Source organism: Coccinella septempunctata, chromosome 1 (genome assembly GCF_907165205.1).
Source record: "Coccinella septempunctata chromosome 1, icCocSept1.1, whole genome shotgun sequence".
Lineage (NCBI taxonomy): Eukaryota > Metazoa > Arthropoda > Insecta > Coleoptera > Coccinellidae > Coccinella > Coccinella septempunctata.
In genome coordinates, this window is record NC_058189.1 from 44,341,757 (window position 1) to 44,358,993 (window position 17,237).

The 17,237-nt window shown below is 36.3% G+C and overlaps 1 protein-coding gene across 1 annotated transcript in view; it reads left to right on the top strand.

The window, feature by feature from the left end:
• The window catches only part of LOC123322991 (protein Shroom), a 280,868-nt gene that overhangs the window by 158,141 nt on the left and 105,490 nt on the right, over positions 1-17,237 (top strand). Inside the window, exon 2 of the mRNA XM_044911146.1 lies at positions 3,190-3,238. The gene's annotated coding sequence lies outside the window, so the exon portion shown is untranslated. The remainder of the gene's footprint in view (positions 1-3,189; positions 3,239-17,237) is intronic.

The following is a 17,237-nucleotide window of genomic DNA, read 5'->3' on the forward strand; positions in this document are numbered from 1 at the left end:
TGGAGTGCAACAAACTTCCAGAAAAACATCACATGGATATTATCGAGCTCGTTTGATTTTTTTAGTATTGTATTGCGAAAGAAATGATTCAAGAATAACGTTTTCAGAAGCCGAAGCAAAAAAAAATCAATGTCAAATGTTTTCTATATACTGGGAGCCGACTGCGATGGGTGCGAGGCCTCAGCTATCGATGACAAAAAGAAAGAATAATTGTGGATGTAGTTCTATTGTGCATTCCAACGTTTTAGAGTAAGATCCCAGAGCGACCAGATATAACTTATTTTCACACAGATGAAACTTTAGGATCTCAGTAGAGTCTTATGTGCTTCAAATGCCTGCGAACTTGTGGAGCTTGCATAGTGACACCTGGGCTGATACAAGGTGGCAAAGGTAACTAAAAATCATTTTCACATGGCTGATTTTTATATATGTTTTAAAGAATATTATTCTGAAGTTATATTATAAGTGACAGACACATTCCCTGGGCCAAAACCCTTGCCAGACGCTTTGAAGCTGCACAAAAAATAAATGAACTTTACTTATTTTAACATGTCTGATATTGAAATATATCATTGAAGTTACTATAAAAAAGATATATTTCATTCCGACAAATAGTAGTGACCAAACATCCCCTAAACATGAAAATTATTTAGTGGAGTGTGAGCGAGAGAGCGCTAAGCATGCGTTTCAGAGTGAGTGAGACTATGGTAACCCTTTCACAATCTGTTTGGGGTCCCTTTACTGTATACTATACATTGCTCGCACATGGCACATACACATACCTAAAGGTGTCTACAGATTACTCTGACGTGACGTGGCACCAATTCATAATGCGCATGATTCAAAAATCCTGTGTTAGGGTAATGTCAGACGCGGCGGTTTTGACCGAGACGGTTCCCGCTAGCGATCGCCTGTTCGATGTCACACGCGTCGATTCAATCGCGTCGGTTTATATCCAAAATACAAGGCAGTGTGAGGTCGTGAATAGAACGATAAAATCGCCGCGTCTGACATGTTCCATATACATACCACTGATGACTGTACGAAAGGCTCATAAAAACCGAGACGGATAGTGGTCCCGACGACCCTTCGAGTCGGTTTTAAAATCGCCTGGCGATTCATACCGCTACATCTGACATGGTCCATTTGAAACCCATTGACGACTCTCCGATACGGTTCTACTCTCGAGAAACGTCTCGGACAAAACCGCCGCGTCTGACATTACCCTTAGATTCTCGAATCATGCGCATTGTGACGTGAACCCACGTCACGTCAGAGTAATCTGTAGGCACCTTTAGAGTATCAAGTCTTGCACATACACAGCACATACTTTTAGACAATAAATTAACTGGCTGCATTCATTTCATAGTCCCTTGTTAATTCAGATACAATGGGGTAGTATTTTCTTTCCAATTCTTAAATAGTTAATGGACAGGCATGTCTCTTATTAAAAAAATATTTCTTTTATATTTTAGTAAATGATGCCAGGTTTTGCAATAATCGATTGTAGTACAGTACATTCTCGAAATCCGAAATAATATGGACCAAAGTAATTTCGGATAATCGAAATTTTGGTTGATAAAATTTTGTTTTTGGAAAATAGGATTTTATGATGCCTGTATCATAAGATCGAGAAGAAAAGAAGTGAAGTTCATTTATTTTTTAGGCAGATTCAAAGCGTCTGGTAAGAGTTTTGGCCCATGGAAGGTGTCTGTCTCTTATAATATAACTCCAGAATAATATTCTTTGAAACATTTAAAAATATAATATAAAAAACAGCCATGTGAAAATAACAATTATTTTTAGTTACCTCTGCCACCTGGTATCTGCCCAGGTGTCACTAGGCAAGCTCCACAAGTTCGGAGGTAGTCAAAGCACATGAGACTCTACTGAGATCCTAAAGTTTCATCTGTGTGAAAATAGGTTATGTCTGGTCGCTCTGGTATCTTGGACTATTTAGTCAGTTGAGTATCTCTCAGGGACCTGTGGCGGTATAAACGTTATTAAAATCGGACACAATCGAGTATGTCGGTTGGAGTAGTTGTTTTTCTTAATATTTTTGACTCTTTGTAGACGCTCTTCCCACCGATCAAATGGCATACTTCGTGAAACCTTTTTTCTTCCTACCATCTTATTATCATCACAATCCACTAAGTTTCCAAAACGCTCTATTAAATCTGTATTTACTCATAGCATCATGGGTAATATTATGTACCTGAGGTTGGGATATTTGAATTGATTTGAAAAAAAGCGCACAATAGGAAGTTGGAAAAAATATATTACAAAATTCTTCATGCAGGTCGGATTAACTAGGGCTCTGAATTATCGTTATATGTTTGTTTTGCTATTGAATTCTTCATATTTTTGTATGTTCATAGTTTCAAACCTTAGTGCCATAAATTTTCATGCCATAAGTTTTCATGCGAAGGATTTCAAACTTTTTTTCGACGTTTCACGTTTTCTGATAGATTCGCTGATCGAAAATTCCCATAATAATATTGAATCAGAATCGCGAACAGAGATTCTCACTTTCTAATCTCGGTATAATTTACATAATCTTATAATAATTACACTCCCGACTATTGTTTCAGTTTGTATACAGAAGCATTCTCCATGGGCTTTGTCTTATATCCGTTCCTATTATTTCAATGGAAAGAAGATTTACGTATCAGTTTCTTCACCTTATATCCGGTTTTCAATGCGACGATTGAATAATCTCGGAGTGCATCAATACCACTTGACCTGGCTTCAGATAAAATTCAGATCTGGATATAAAACTTACCTCAATTAGTATATAAACAGCGAATAAGATTAAAAAGAATTAAAATAAAACAAGATGCGGAAGCCCAATTGGCTCACGTGATCGTCATATGTTTGTAGGTCACGTTCTCGCCATCTGCCAGTAATGAGGCTTTTGTATTTCGTTAAATTCCAATTTTTATTTTATTTTTTGTTATAGTTTCACCTTTACGGAACTCATGGTTACTGCACTCACATTAGGTACATAATACATTGCTATTCGAAGACAAAAATAGATAGATAGTGTCCTTTTTAATCTGAAAATTCTTATAATGAATTTGGTTTTGTGTGAACGTGTTACGGTTCAACTTATAAATGCTGATTATATCTTCTCAATAAAAAAATTCTCCTTAACATACTGCGCAGGATTTATATTGTTTTTTTTTACAGATGAAGGAAGAAGTTGAACATGAAGTAACGGATTATGAATTTCAAAACGGTAAGTCGAACTTCTTGAAATCTGTAGAAATTTGAATAATATACAGGGTGGGCAAAATTCGTTGTCTACTTAAGGGATCTCGAGAACTATAGCAGCTAGATGAAAACGGATGACACATTCTCTAGCTCTTTTTTCCTTACTATTCCAAATCTGAAAACAGATCCAGCCTAACGGTCATAGATTTTGAGTTATGAACGAAAATTGAGAAATTGTTATTTTCAACGAAGATGAATAACTCCCTTATTTGAAATCGTATTCGAAATCCGTTGTAACATTCTACAGGCACTTTTTTATGAGGTATTCGAATATAATATTAATAAATTTTTTGATCCAATCATTTTCGAGATACAACAGGGATTTCTGAGTTTTCAAATGTAAACTAGAGTTGAAAGTTCTTTCATCTTGATGCAAGTTTTTTGCTGATTCCAAAAATGTATCATATGTTGCTATTCACATGAATGTTACACGAGAAAGAAATTCAATACTTTTTCCTGCTTTTCGATTCTCTGTTGAGCTGGCTTACCATAGCAACCGTTGAATATGCATTATATTTTGTGAACCTGAGCCTCTATGATTGGAATCCCGGATTGCTGAATAAATATTTCGATTATTAATTTGCCATCGTTTGTTTTCGCGATGTTGGACATGCTTATCTTATGATGGTTCACAATTCGAGCACTACTGTTGACAGAAGTACCTATTTTTCATTATCTTACTTTTGTAAGAATTACAATTATAGATTGCTATCATATTTTATTCATATTACTGACTCTTCAAGATTCTTTCATTGATAGAAAAACGATAATTGAATAAATTTTCTTCTTTAATAATCAGACGAAAGTCTTTTACTCTCTTTTAAAGGATATCGATCTCGATATAGATATATAAAAGATATAATTATTCGACAGTGGGTGATTCCTATCGCAGGAGGTTCAGTTCACATAGGATTTCGTGGAGTTCACGAACCATAATGTATTTCCAACGGTCGCTATGGTTACCCCAGCCTACTGAAAATTCAACACTCTATCGAAAAACAGGATAAAGTATTAAATTTTTTTTTCTTATGTTATATTCATATGAATAGCGGCATATGATACATTTTTGAAATCAGCAAAAAATTGCAGCAAAATGAAAATAACTTTCAACTATAGTTCACATTTGAAAAATCGGAAATCCCTGTCGTATCTCGAAAATGACTGGATCAAAAAATTTATTAATATCATATTCGAATTCCTCATAAAAAAGTGCCTGTAGAATGTAACAACGGATTTCGAATAAGAGTTATTCAGCATCATTGAAAATGACAACTTCTCAATTTTCGTTCATAACTCAAAATCTATGAACGTTAGGCTGGATCTGTTTTCAGTTTTGGATTAGTCAAGCAAAAAGAGCTCGAGAATGTGTCGTCCGTTTTTTTTTTTTTAGTTGCTATAGTTCTCGAGATCCCTTCAGTAGACAACGAATTTTGCCCATCCTGTACATTCGATTAGATACAACAGAACCCCTTTATGTTTTAAGGAAATTCATATACAGTCTATTCTTTACCCATGAGTGAGATTTCTCTCGATTTCATTGTAACCCATTTTCGCCAAGATTTTACGACCCTCTCTCCGTGAGGTTTGAACCGAATAATGCAATACTCATATTTCAACCCAGTGAAATACTGTGCCGCCTTCTCAGAACGTTCTTCATTATTCCCACATCTTGACTGATGACCCATGAAAAAGCCATTGAAAATGCCGCTGTTAAATCTTTCATTTCGGTTTTTATTACATTGCGACGGTGTTGAGTCAAATTCATTTTTACGACCCAACTCAAACCAGAACCGATAATTATGACTTCGTCCTATAGTTAGAGTTGTTCCCGCGAAACTAAAAAAAAAAATGTTGCGTTGCTATACGCTGAGAGGTCTTTTTTAGAGGGTCGGTTCTGGTCGGCATCGATCCTAACCTGCAGAAATTCATTCAAGAGCGCACGTTTACATATTCATGTCGGGTATAGTCTGAATTCTGAATAGAAATTCATATTGATGGCGTTTTTATGTTGACTAAACTTGGATATCAGGAATGTTCACTCGATTTTGTGAATTACAATATGTTGCGAATAAAATAAACTTTCTGAGGTTTTCATTATCGAAGAGTTACTAACTGAACTCTGCGTTTCTGCAGATGTAAATGATAGACATTTCAAAAGTTTTATGCATCAGCGTTTTCTGATGGAATAGTTCATTGAGTTGTAACTTCTCTTAAAAAAACCATCAAAACCAACTTATAGTTCCAGCTTCCAGCTGACATAATATAATAAACCTGAAGTTAGCCAATCACTTTTTTTAAGAAGAAGAAAAATGAGTTTTAAAACCCGACACGTGTTTCACTATCACAACAGCATCTTCAGGTGGGTGAACTTTACCCAAAAATAAACAAGAATATGAATTAGACGAATTTGGACTGACACTGTTTATATTTCAAGGACAATGGCATAAAACTAGCACTTCTGCCTTTAAGGTGTAACATACAGAACTCAATTTTTCGTTTCGCTTCTATATTTGACTTCCCCATGATGACATATCATCCACCATCAAACCTAAGAGCTTTGTTTAAGAGCTCAAACTAATCTCACTAATCTCTAATTCATTCAAATTTAGTACATTTGGAAATATGTATAAAGTTGCTTCTTCATTTAACACTTCATTGCTAATCCAGTCTGATATTGAATTAAAAATGCTTTCTTGATAACCAAGTAGAGTTTGCGAATTCTCAGCTATTGAGTGGTTATTCTTATCATCTGCATAGTTAACAAGAAAACAATTGAAACTTGAAAAACGATGTAGTCTAGCAACAGATTTGTTTGCATCTTTTATGTATATAAGGACAACTATGCTCTTTTGCGGAATACATAATTTAAATAAGTTTTTGTACTTTTTCCTTTTTTCATGGTCATTTGTCAGGGAGGTAAATACAAAGAGTGGCCATAAAAAAAGGAAAACTAAAACTGCATGGAAACTTGTATGGAATAACTATTCCATACAAGTTCATAGTTCAATTTCTGCAATAAGTTGAGGAGCGAACCCAACGTAAGATCTTTCTTCTCAATTGCCTGTAAAATGGTCTCTGTGAATGCATAAAGATCAGTATTAGTGCCTTTTCCCTTCAAATACGCAAGTATGTATATAAAAACAAATTATTTTCCAGGAAATATTCCATATTCCATCAATCTATCACACATATACCTACCTCTCAAAAATTTTAGAGAAACTTGCTAGCTAACTTATAGGTCGATAGTTCCCGAGTTCACATTTCCATTTTTCCATTTTTATTGTCCAAACATTTTGAAAGTTTATTTCATTGCAAATAACCCAGGCCAATTTGGCTTAACTTTTGAGGACCAAAAAACTGTTGGTGGCTTTTTTTGCAATTTTCACTCAGAAGGGAGCATTGGACAAACATTTGTTTCTGACTCCTCTTGTAGAAGAGGAAACAACTTTTCAAATGACAACAAAATGATTCAAATCTCCAAAGTGATCACAATCGATTGCCAAAATGAGTTTATTTTTCCTGACTTATCCTCAAAGCAGGAAAGGTTGACTTGTGACGTCCTTATCATTTGTATTCAACGATATACTTTTTTATACTTATTGAAGGATTTGACGAGTATGTCCGCCATTCAGATTTCACATTGAAGTTTGTGCCTTAAGAGGCCTACTCATATGAAACTAAAGAAACCGTAATCTCATTCAAATATACTCGTATGAGTACAATAATAAAAACCGTAAGTTTAGTGTCCTGAAGGAAGGACATTAATAATGAAAATGGACTAGTAGGAAATCTAAATTGAGAAGTGAACTGCATGGAACGTGTCGCCATCAATCGAAAAAGTAGTAGGTAGACCGGTTTCTGGCTTATTTGCCGTCATCAGTACCCCATAACTCAAATCGATGATGACGACCAAAATGAAATGCAGTACTTATATTCAATGCCAGAAATAACATCTCAGGATATAACAAACAGATGTGACATCGGGCGGAGAAATTTCTACCCTTCATACCAACAGTTCCTTCACAAAATAGATCTATTTCGTCTAATTCATATTCTTGTTTATTTATGGCTAACCTTTACCCACCTGAAGATTCATTAATCAGAAGTCCATCCTTGCACGTTGTGGAGCAGAGGGCTCAGATGTGCAGAGACAGGAATGTTTTACGTCATCGCCATATTAATGGTCGTCGAGTTTTTCGTCATCAAATTCTCTTCCAGATTATGAAATTCTTCGTTAGCTGAAACCTTTTGGTTTTCGACAATATGAACATATCACTAAGCATTTAATGACAGCTTTTTTGCGGGACCATGCTGCTGAATAACCCTTCCTGCAGGTGCATAAGATGCTGCTCAGTGGATCTTCTAGAGCTGGAAACAGGTCACTGGATTGGGACCAGTTTCGATTGTATACCAGCCCCAGTTTTTTGGATCTGAAATTTTGGACATCCATCTGCACCTGTAGAGAATCAATAGTGGTTAATGAATTGCCGTGTGAGCTACTTATATCATATTCATGTATGCATAAGATATAATATAGGTACTTCAATGTTGAATGTAGAATGGAATGAAGTGATCAACCTTCAAGTTAGTCCTTAGGGAGTGCTTTTCTGCAACTGCTTCTCTGGGTGGCATACTTGCCAGGGTTGGCTTTGAAGGGGGCCTTCTGAAACAGTTACAGCCGAATGTTGTTATAAGTCATCTGTTGCTGGCACCTCAGTGGACAACAGCAATGCATTGGCGTAAATTTCTCAGCTGTGGCGTTGTTGTCCATGAAAATAGGAAAGTGTTCTGGAGGTCTGAGCTTTTTTTTAAATTTTCTTTATGTAAGTACGACGATTACGACGAACTCACTGAAAGCATGAAGATTTCTTGCGCTTTTGACAACTTACAGTCATTCGGACTGTAAACATGTATGTTCCTGGCTTTTTTTTTAAATTTTGCCATCCATCGTGAATTTGACTTGGCTATACATTTCCCAAAGCTGAACAAAATTTTATTCGTCGATGAAAACGGATAATATGGACGTGAGGACGTGGCAAGCCAATTTTCACCTCCTTTAAACCGAGTAGGAAAATATTACCAGATTTTGGCGATTGTGGCTGAACCAATTGTATGATTCAAACGATTTTAATGCAATTTGAGAAGCTATTTCCTGTTCTACAAAAGAAGTAAGAACATATTTTTGTCCGATGCATTCTCCTCAGAGTTCCCTATATTATGCTGATAGTATTGGGCTTTTTTATTTGGTAGTGTTGTCTCATAGGTGTTCTTTGCTTCTTTATAATGGCAAATTGGCTAGTTCAATTCATATCGTAACACTTGTTGATATTTATACCAGGGGGTGGTATGCATCTGAATTTATCCTCATTATTGTATTCATTGCCTCCCCGTTTAGGCGTGATCATTCCTTATCATTATTGAACCGCTGGCATCATTTCTGCCGTGATCTGAACGTGTTCCCAAACTTCTCAATTCGTCACTCGTCTTTTTTGCGCAAAGCGAATCGGCGTGCTGAATTAGGGAAAGTATGGGACATATGCTATTGTCTTCGTCTGGGTTTCTATCTGGAGGGGATTGAATCGGACACCGTTTCATACTGGGTGGCGCTCTGGTAACTGTATCGTACTCAGTAGTCGCTGTGTTACTGTATATTACTCACTAGCGCTTGCCAGTATTGAATAAAGGTCCATCAATTCCAAACGTTCTCCATCGGAGAAAAAAGCTTAGTTGCCCTGATGAAGTCAAATGAGACCGAAACCATGGTCAGCATCTGCTTTTCTTCGATGGCGCGTACTCCATTTGGGGACCTTGACGATGGCAAATTGGCTAGTTCAATTCAGGTCACTTGTTGATATTCATATCAGCGGGTGGTATGCATCTGAATTTATCCTCATTCTACTTATAATGTCGATCAAAACTGGTGTTAACAGGGCTCATTACATATAGCACATCCGAAAGTACTTTACACTCTTCTATTTCTGCATCAGATATTTGCTTACTTTTTGTTTCTTTCTTCTGGGTATTTAAGTAATGTAAAAAAATGCCATGAAAACACACTCATATTTTCTTCATTAGCACCACGGTAAACCTTTTGTGCAATTTTGATTTTTGCTCACTCCACAAAAATACGCACCCATGCTTCCTAATGGATTACGGGCCGTTCCATTCGAGCATTCCTCAGTTTCTTCCCATAACTCCACGTCTCGAAATGGGAACGACGAACCATCATTTCCAAATCTCTTTCACTGACCTTCATCCTCGATGCCTTCGAGACGTGCCGGTAAAAAACAAAAATCCGCACAATGCAAATATGCTATTTTCCTCGTCGGACGCATCGAAATCGGACCGAGCGAGCGCACGATGTGCTTCGAAGAAATGCGTAGCAAGGTCGCGCCGCAATCGCTCCTAATTGCGGCCGAGATTCTTTATAGCTGCGGCTGCGGGTAATTGTTCGGTATTCTGGTTTACAGTAGCCATGTCGTAATTCATTCCTATCTGGCTATCTGTACGTAAATCAGTCCGTGTGGCGTTCTCCCTATCTCCGCATAAATATTAATTAACCGATATCAATTCGATGGTTTCTTCGATTCCCTTCTCAAGTCTTCATTAACTGGACCGAGAAAAGGACGGCAATAATCGATGAGATTTATGTTGTCCGTTTCATGTCTATCGGAATATTATTGTTGGTAATTGCACGAGTGCATGGAAATTATCCTTACATCGAATACAAAAAACAGCAGAACTTCAAGATCATCCAATATATCTTCTCTATCGTTTCCGTTTAATCTTATCAAACGCTTATTTTCATTCTAGATCTCAATGAAACACAGGCTTCATTTTTACCATGTTACAGTTGGTGAATAGTGTGAGATTGATCATTTTGAATTTATATCCATACGTTGGGCCATTCAGCCTTTTTATACGGGGTGCTTCACGAGTGGTTGGCCATATAGGCTAGTGGTCAATCAGGGTCATCTAGGCTTCTCAGAAATATTGCCTCTTTTGTATCCAAAAGTTATTAGTTTCGATTTCGGTCTTAATTTTCGATATCTATAACGTGGGAATGAGTGGGACGATTGTAATGAAATTCTGTGTCTTGTTGACTTCCAAGTACTCTTCAAGATGGCATATGCAATTTTTATATTGCCAGGACATTCTTCAGCATTTTGAGATTTATCTTTCAATCTTGGAAAACTTTCTTTCTCAGAATTGAAAAAAGGACATTTTTGTCAATCAAGGTCCATTTTATCTTCGCATGGCACTCTTTTTGTAAAAGAGAAACGAACGAACGAACTCATATTTCGTGTTCATTTTTGAAAATACGGTCCGGTTTTGAATTACTTTTATTGCCACTTTCCGATATTTTGGATATCATAAGCCCTTTCCTCAATTCTTTTTCATACCGAAACATCAACACACAAGGGTTAAGCACGTTGCTTAGAAGGTATGTAGGTCAGGTAGGTAACTAAATAATTGTAAACAGTTCTGTTTTCTGAATATAAACATGAAATATGATTTGGTTCATTCGTTTCTCCTTTGCAACAAGTGTGCCTTGTAGAGTGAAAATTGAATTTGATTGAAAAAGTATATTTTTTTTTACTTCTGGAAACAAAAATACTTCAACTGATCCAGAAAATATAGATTTTGATTTGAAAAACCAGAGATTTGTGTCATATGGTGTTCCCAAGGTCAAATTGAAGTTTATCAGTGTGTATAAGACCCGGTTGTACAGTTCAAGTTCAATATTGAACACAGCTCAAATAAGACAATTCCGTTCAATTTTAACAGGTTGAGCTGGGTTCAACCTTGAACCCGGTTTAAACCTGAACCGTACAACCGGGCCTCAGTCATCTGAAAATTGTACCTCAAGTTATCTCTGTCGACTGGTTTATGAAATTACAAAAACTTTGAAGTATTTGTCGAAAAAAAAGGAAAAGGTCATCATCTGAAGTCTAACTCCAAACTTTCTGAAACTCTAAAACGACAAATATCTGATTAATCTTTATCTATAAAATGATTGGCCAGTGGAGCTATCTACAAAAAGATCATATCGTTCAGGTTTAAGAAAATAAATTTTGTGGAAGATTTCACAGTTTTCTATTAAATTAATTTTACACATTATTTTAAAAATTCAAAAATGATGATAAACTAAATAACGCCTAATTTCATTATAAATTTTGAAGTCCCTTTATTTTCAAGGCTTCCTTCAGATTCAGTTTTAGTCGAACTAAAGAAGGCATTAAAATTAAAAAGAACTTGATAATGAAACTGGCGGTAAATATCAATGTGAATGTGAACTGGAGCATTCGCCATATTGTAACTATTGTTTGGATGCTCTTGATGCAGTGTGAACTGTAGATATACTAAATAGCATATAGAGGGTGACAATTTGAAAATTTGCCAGGCCAATTATGTCTCGACAAGGATGTTTTCAAAGAAACAGGTCAATTTTTAAAGAGATGGGGACATACTTTGACCTTTATAAGCTGAAATCTCTTCAAATCTAGGTCTAGGGGCTATCATCCCTAAATTCTACATAGGGAATAGAGAGTAAGCTAAACCTCAATTGGAAGACAATATGTCCTTCTTCCAATTGAGGTATAGCACACCCTTTATTCCCTGTTGAGAATTTAGTGGTGACAACCCCTACACCTAAGATTGAGGAGATTTGGGCATACAATTCTGCTAGAACATGTCCCCCTCCGAATAAAAATTGACCTGTTCCGGTATTTTCTCTGAAAACATCCCCGTCGAGACATAAATGGCCTAACAAGTTTTCAAATTGTCCTCCCCTGTAACTACTTCAAGGACTCAATAAAAATTTGCAAACCATAGTATTCATGTAGAGGGTCAAGTGATCTTTCAATTGAGGTTTAGCTCATCCCCAATTCCCTATTGAGAATTTACGGGTGATAGCTCCTACACCTAGGGTTGAGGAGATTTCGGCTTACAATTCTGCACAAAATATGTCCCCCTACGAATAGAAATTGACCTGTTCCGGCATTTTCTCTGTCGTGGCATAATTGGATTGTCACCCTGTATACTATATACTATAAAGCAATATGGAAATAGCAAAAATGCCGTAGGTATTATTGAGATATACAAATGAATGCAGATATTGTTTATTGGAATGGGGTGAAATATTTCAGAATGAATCTTTTCGCAATGGTTCATAAAGTTCAGTATTATATTCCCATAGTATGGCTATCATCCACTTGTACTTTTTAAGAATAGTCATAACTCTAATTCTGAGACGCTGTATAAAAATTTCTTTCATAAAAAACGTGATTTGAAATACTGATCGACCTGTCCTAGAAAAGAAACCAACAGAAAAAGCTTTTGTGTATTTACTCCAAGTGAGAAACTTGCAATGTTGAGTCATTCACTTACTTGGGATTCATAAAGTTAACCAAGATTACCATGCTGAAGGGGAAGAATTTTTTTCTGAAATGTTGAAGATGGTGAGAAGAGCAAATGCCAAATTTTCGACCGAATAGACGTGATCGTTTGTTATCGTCATAAACTGTCGTTCTAATGAAATCTTGCAAATAAACGAAAAATCTACAGCGGGTTGCAAAGTTCACAAATAACAATGAGTGTTATCTTGATGTATCATTTTCTCATGTAAAAATCCCATCTGGAATGAATTTTATACCTTTTCCGATCAAAAAAGTGCACGTAGCTCGGAGTTTATGGTACCGTTAATCAAAATTACGAGGTACAAGAAGAGAAGATGAATGCTTCAAAAACGATTTCGATCTTGGTCTCTCTTCATTGTTGGCGAGGATGAAGTCATAAACTACGGTAGCGACCCAACGTACGAGATAAATACGTCTATCCTGTCTGTACCGTAAGGTTCACGGTATCTGTTTCTGATTGGAAGATTTTTATCAGATGCGACGAACGGTTCCGTTTGCGATCGAATTTGATGAAGGATATGAGCAGAATTGCTTCCTCGTATGGGGCACGAAGCACGCCTTCGACTTTAAAAGATTCGATATCGGAGATTTATCTTTTAATAAAGATATGAGGAAGAGAACAAATAAGGTGGTAAACCTCGAAGTATTCTTTGACTACTGGAAACAGCATTCTTGGTGGTAGAAACGGACAATGACAAAGAATGGTTATCCATATTCTTGAAGGAATTATTGGGCATGTGCCCAGGGTTAGCTAAGTAATTGATCAAAATTTTGAAAAAGGAAAAAATTCTTGGTGTGTTGATGGTCCCCACGAGCACTCAGAAGCTCGTCGGGGCATACTCCTACTGATTTGATCGATTTTCTCTTGATGTGTAACTTATACCCATGTCGAAATGCACCTAGAGTTTAAAGTCTGCAAAGGGTGGCGTAAACGGAGTTATCAGCACCCCAAAATGCCCCAAATTTCTTCCATGGGTGAAGAATCAGGAGATCTGGAGGGCCAAGGCAACAAATTGACTTGATCACCTTAAAAATTAACTAACTCAATTCTGGCTATATTGTGGGCTACATATATGAGGTCTTGCATTATTTTGTTGGAGAAGGCATAACATGTTGTCCACCATCTGGATTTAACACTTGCCTTTCGAGTTACCAGATTTCATGAGTAAAAGCCCCCAAAGTATAATACTATCCTCAGTTTGCCTTACCTGTCGTCGCACTCCTAGACAGCTAGTGATCGACTTGCTCGGTGCAGACATCGGCTGATCTTGGTCCCACAATAAAATAACATTATCTTAAGTGATGCATCCGCATTTTGTTTTGGTTTGCATGATGGCCTTACAAGGATGAAAAGGCGACGTTGTGAAAGACGGGATTCTGATTTTTGTGTGGAAAGGCATATTTTTAATGGTTTCGCTTATAGAAGTAGTTCACCTTCGGTAACCATAAGAAGCAACATGGCCGCCGTGCGTTAAATCCAGGAGGAGGTGGAACCTTATGTTCTCTACCTTAACTCGGAAGCTGTCCTGACCACTCATCCAACAAGATAAAGTAGGGCCAAAATGTAGCCAGAAGATGGTAGGCCCATTTTGAAGACAACCAAGTCGATTTGTTGTTTAGGTTACCTAGTTCTCCCGATTTTTCACTCATAGAATATAGAACAATGGGTCGTATACATAAGGAAGGGTATTTGCTCTTACTATAATGCTGTCTTTGTTAGTTGCTTATAAAATGTTTAAGTTCGTTTCAATAAACTGAAGTAAAAGCATTTACTATTTCTTTATGTCTATGGTCCATTGTCTGGAACATTGTTAGAAGATTACTCCGCTCACCCTATACTTCACGGACACTAGCGGCAATTTGACCTGAAGTACAATTTGCCTGGGATGAGATACTCCAAGTAGAATTCGAGGGAATGTTTCGTTTTTCTCCTACTGCTGGATTTTTTCTGAACGTTGATCGATATTATTTACCTAACCCATGTATCCAGAAAATTTTTGCCACGTAGTATAAAATTGTGGATTTTGAACAAAATATACAAGGTGATTCATTAGGAAATGCGCATACAATCAGGGCAGATGAAGGACACTCGGTATACCCTATAAGTGTTTTTTGGGTCTATTCATAACCAAGATACAGTTTGATTTAAAAAAATTTCCATTTTTTCAGTTAATCATAACATATGAACAACCCTATACATTTTTGTAATATGTATTTGATTCGTATGTTCTTTGTCTGGAGCTCTATGGATTGTCATAATGGTGAAAGTCTCATTCCAGGTCCAGCCACTAACAAATTGTTAGATTTAGAGTCTAAACAACATCCTGTATATCAATATTTCAGAATTCCATTCACAAGTTTGGAAATAACAGAAAAAAGTGAGTAGGTTTTGGTGTTTTCGCATACAACTCTATTAATTGTAAGATTGAGTCAAATCTAGATGTTTCGGAAATGAGGTAGCACAAAATTTAAAAAAATAAATTGTTTTCCCCAAATGGAATTTTAAATATTCATCAACTATATATTAGTTTACTAATTTCTGGATCCCAACCTTATTGCAAAACAAGAGGGCATGTTCCTATTTGGGACAAATTTATTATAATCTTTCAAGCATCTTGCATGCGTAAGTTGATTTTAACATTTTTGAAAATATAAAAAAGGAAAACTGATAATTTTTCAGGAAGGATAACTTCATTTTGAACTAAAATAATGTTGCAATACTTCAACATTTCAAATTCTGAAGGTAAAACATTTTTTAGCTAGAACAAGAGCATGATCATATCTCAACTCTTCCGATGTTGAATAATGAAATGAAGCAGTGTATAGGTATTGTAAAATTCAATGAATAATACACTTTAGGTTAGGTTTGGTTGTTGTTTTTTTTTTCTGAGGTTGAACCTGGAAATATACTTTTTTTTATTATTTTATCGATTAAGCGATGGACAAAGAATGTAAAATCCGAATATTATAAAATGTATAGTGATGTGCATAAGTTATGATTAATTAAAAAATGGAGAAAGTCAATAAATTCCCTCTATCTTGGCCATAATGAAAGATAGGCCCATAAAATTCTGGTAACTGAGAGTAACCCCGGTGTCCTCTATCTAGACCGACTGTATGCTCATTACCCAATGACTCACCATGTTTAGTGAAATCGATCATACACATTCTTTACCATGTCCTGAAAATGATCGGTTTTCGAGAAAGGCGCATCAAGGTTTCCGTTTGGCAAAGCCAATATCGGCGGAGCATTTTCATAAAATGAGGATATTTCCATGGCAACGTTATATATCCGAAAAGTGACAGAGTCGACTAGAGGTTTTGAACTAACAATCCACCAAAAAACTTCTCTCTCTCTAGCACATCCCAGAAGATTTTGGGTACCATAGAGATCAAGGATACTTACCCTTGTGGCTATTACAGTTTTTTTGCTCCTCTAATGAAGTCCATTCGGTCTTCAGTTTATTTTTTTTGTCTGGATAGCTGAAACTTACCATTTCGTTTCTGAAAGCTATCTAAAAAATATCTTGCGACTTCGTAGAAACCTGTCGATGATCTCTACCACCGGTAGGTACTAGATTTATCTATAGTTAAAAAACTACCTATCTCGTTTGAGTACTGAAGCTTTCAATCTCTTGAAAAATTAAAAATTCAAGTATTAATTTCGGATTATAATCTTAATCTCTGACAATGAGTTTGAGGGGATTCTGGTGAACACATTACCTAAGGGTTTTCAATAACCCAGATAAAAAATATGTCTTTGAAATGATTGATTATCTCTCAAGAGATAACCCGGTTCTCTAGATTCTGGGTTGATCGATGTGCCTGCACCCCATCAGCAGTAAAAGCCACGAATTGCAATAAATATCACAAAATGCCTATTATTCAAGGAGAGAAGTCGTTTTTCTCAGATGATTCCAAAAATAATGAGCTTAAGTTTGAAATTTTTTTCCTAGTATCAATACGAATAATACCGTACAGTTTTGTGAAACTAGGACAAATAAAAGTCAGAATAATAAAAGGAATTAGTTGCACTATAATGACATCCTAATTGTTACTTCCAAGATCGTGAGGTACTCTTCTACTCCAATTTGATTTTATGCTTTGCACGAACCTAATGTAGTCGGTCGAGTTCTTCTGAGCCCCAATTTCTCTTCAGTCAGTGTAGAAGGAGAGCGCATTCATTGTTTCTGTTGACTGAAAAAGTTGCGGCAAAGGCAGTTGAATGACAAGCAACGCCTAATTTTGCAAGTTTTTCAGTAACCCAGTCAGGATTCATTAAAAACTAGATTCCAACAACATACCATCAGTCGTGATGGAAAAAAACCTTTAAGCCCATTCTCCTGTTTATGGGCACATATTTAAATTTTTGTTCGTAACTATAACTAATAACACATTTATCTAATACTTCATTCAAGAGTTGTTCTATAGAAACGTCGAGTCATTGAAGCAATCAACTGTAACATTGAGCAGAATTAATACTATGTTTATAATGGATATTGAATTTGCCATTTGGTTATTCATCGGCAGACCAAACTAGTTCAC